The sequence below is a fragment of the Dermacentor silvarum genome, chromosome 7 (genome assembly GCF_013339745.2).
Source record: "Dermacentor silvarum isolate Dsil-2018 chromosome 7, BIME_Dsil_1.4, whole genome shotgun sequence".
Lineage (NCBI taxonomy): Eukaryota > Metazoa > Arthropoda > Arachnida > Ixodida > Ixodidae > Dermacentor > Dermacentor silvarum.
In genome coordinates this window covers 150,606,484-150,609,343 of record NC_051160.1, presented here as the reverse complement: position 1 = coordinate 150,609,343, position 2,860 = coordinate 150,606,484, and the positions used below count along the sequence as shown (strand labels likewise).

The 2,860-nt window shown below is 43.4% G+C and overlaps 1 pseudogene; it reads left to right on the top strand.

The window, feature by feature from the left end:
- Positions 1 to 359: 359 nt before the first annotated feature.
- LOC119459276 (putative nuclease HARBI1) lies at positions 360 to 1,610 on the top strand (annotated as a pseudogene).
- The last annotated feature ends 1,250 nt before the right edge of the window (positions 1,611 to 2,860 follow it).

Genomic DNA, 2,860 nt, shown 5'->3' with positions numbered 1-2,860 from the left:
CCTGCAGTTCTTGTTAGACGATGAAGAGGTAGAAGAACTTGACGCGCGGTGACGGAGGCAGCAGCAGCGGCTTACGTATGCGATGCAAGCTGTTCGTGCTGTTCTCAGAGGTACCCTATCAGAGGATTTATTTCTGTTCCGCGGTATGGCGACTGATGACTCATTGCAGATCTGCTTCTTTCTGGGGTTTTACGTGCCAAAAAAGAGTTCTGATTATGAGGCACGCCGTAGTGGAGGGCTCCGGATTAATTTTGACCACCTGGGGTTCTTTAGCGTGCACTACAACGCAAGCACACGGGCGTTTCTGCATTTCGCCTCCATCGAAATTGATTGCAGATCGCAAGAGGACAGAATGCCGTATGATCCGAGGCATCCAGGATTATGTCATCAACGTTGTGCCCAGATACACAGATACACAATTCAAGGAGCACTTCAGGATGGACAGAAGCACTTTTGAGGTTAGTAGTCCTATCAGTTTGAAACAAGGCACGCGGTTTAATCTACCCCCCGTAACTGACGCCTCTGCTTTGCAGGCATCGACAGTCTGTGGATTATTTTTGCAGAAGGTCGCTGTACACAGGACTGCATCTGTTTCACGAAGACCAAGTTTTTTATCAGATTTAATATCTCGTAACTAGTCTACTAGGAATGTCAGTACTCACTGCACAGGTCTTATTGATGCTAAGTGTAATAAGCACAAGCTAGTAATCATTATCAAAACTGTGCTAGCTGTTGGCTTCCAGGTCCTGCTGCAGATCACGCAGGAGCGACTCACCATTGAAAGGACACCTAGGTGCTAATGGCTCTGTGGCTGCTTGGCAACCACGAGTCATTCCGAGGTGTTGCCAACCGTTTTGGGGTCAACAAGGGCCTGCTGCACTACGTTGTTAACAACATCATTGAACTCTTGGCAGGTGCAGCACCTGACTTTATCTAGTGGCCTTTGTCACTGCAGGATGTAACCAATGAATTCTACCGAAAGTGGCGGTTTCCTGGAGTTGTCGGTGCTGTGGATGGTTGCCATATCGCTATCAAAGCCCCAGAGAACGAGCAGGATGCTTATTACAACAGGAAAGAGTTCCACTCAATCATCCTGCAGGGGTGCTGTGATAGCAATATGGCATTCACCCATGTGCACGCAGGCTCTCCAGGAAGAATGCACGATGCCAAAGTTTTCAGTGCATCAGGCCTGGACAAGCTAGTAAGAGACCTTACCAGCAAACTTCCATATTCTTGGCGACTCGGCCTATGCACTGTCTGTCGGACTCATGAGGCCGTACAGGAATAATGGTCATCTAAGTTCACAAGAAATAAAATTCAATGAAAGGCTAGGCGCAGCGAGATCAGTGATTGAGCGTACGTTCGCACAGCTAAAAGGCAAATTCTGGCGGCTGAAATAAATTGACATGAAAGGCACTGCACTCATCAGTAAATATGTGCTGGCATCATGTGTTTTGCACAACATCATACTTATGTCGAAGGATTCCTTTGATTGTGAGAGCATGCAGGAGGAAGGTGATGATGACGATCCATCTTTTGATGGGAACTCAACAGGAGTTTCGGAGAGCAGGGGCGCACTTAAGTGCCGAGCAGTAATGTTGGCTTTGTAGAAACGGGCATGAGAACAGATACTAGTAGCAGCCTTTACACATGTTTGTATTAACCACTGTTTATTGCCTTTTGGTACAAAATAATAATCATAACAAAAACATTTCATGCACTGCCGTTGCACATTTTATGTCAATGTAAATTGTAGGTTTAAATAAAACACTTATGAAACTGAGTACTTGCACCTCTATCGTAAAGCAAAATATGAACACAAATGACACTGATTCGTGCTGCGTGTGTGTGACTAGTGTTTGTACTTCAAATAGCATTGCTCTCTCGTATATTTTCATCGAGATGTGCAGCAACATACATGGGAACAGGTGATTAGCCTGTATAAAAGTCTTCAAATCCTTACAAGATATATGAATTGTTCGTATAAATAAAACACTTATGAAACTGAGTACTTGCACCTCTATCGTAAAGGAAAATATGAACACAAATGACACTGCTTCGTGTGTGTGACTAGTGTTTGTACTTCAAAGAGCATTGCTCTCTCGTATATTTCCATCGACATGTGCAGCAACATACATGGAAACAGGTGATTAGCCTGTATAAAATTCTTCAAATCCTTACAAGATATACAGTATCAGCATAAGGCACTACATAGAATCACTTTTGTTCCCAGAAGGCTTTCTGTTGAACCAACGAGCAAAACATGCTCTAAAAAACTCCTAAAATGTTGGAACTACACTGCAACTATGTATGTCGATGCCTATATATATATACAACGTCAACACGAACAAATGCAATGCCACAAGCAAGCAATTTCAGCAAAGAACTATTTCAACCAGAGCACGCAGGAAGCTGATTGTTTTGAGACTGCAAAAAAAGAGCAGGCTGGCCAATACAGGTGTGAAAGCGTTATAAATGTCAAAGACAGCAACCACCAAGAAAAGTCTACTGCAACAGAAAGGTAGAGGGGGTAGTGTCACAGGTAGAAACTTCAGCACAAGTCTGTTTTGACACAAAGAGCCTAAAAAAACTCTTTTCAAAACTAAACGAACGGCAAGCTGCCAAGTATGCAAAAAAACTTATTCTCTAGCATGAAAGGCAATGTAGAGACCATAACAAGGCACAAAAAGAAAAGGCAACCAGATCAGCAGAACAAAACACGTTGTCCATTTAAACAAATTGCGATTTTTGGCACCACCGTAATCCCATCTGAATACCGATCAGGCACACGTGACAACACACTTGAAGTGCAGGTAATGCCTACTTATCAATCTGCAGTTTACTGAAATAAACTTGTTAC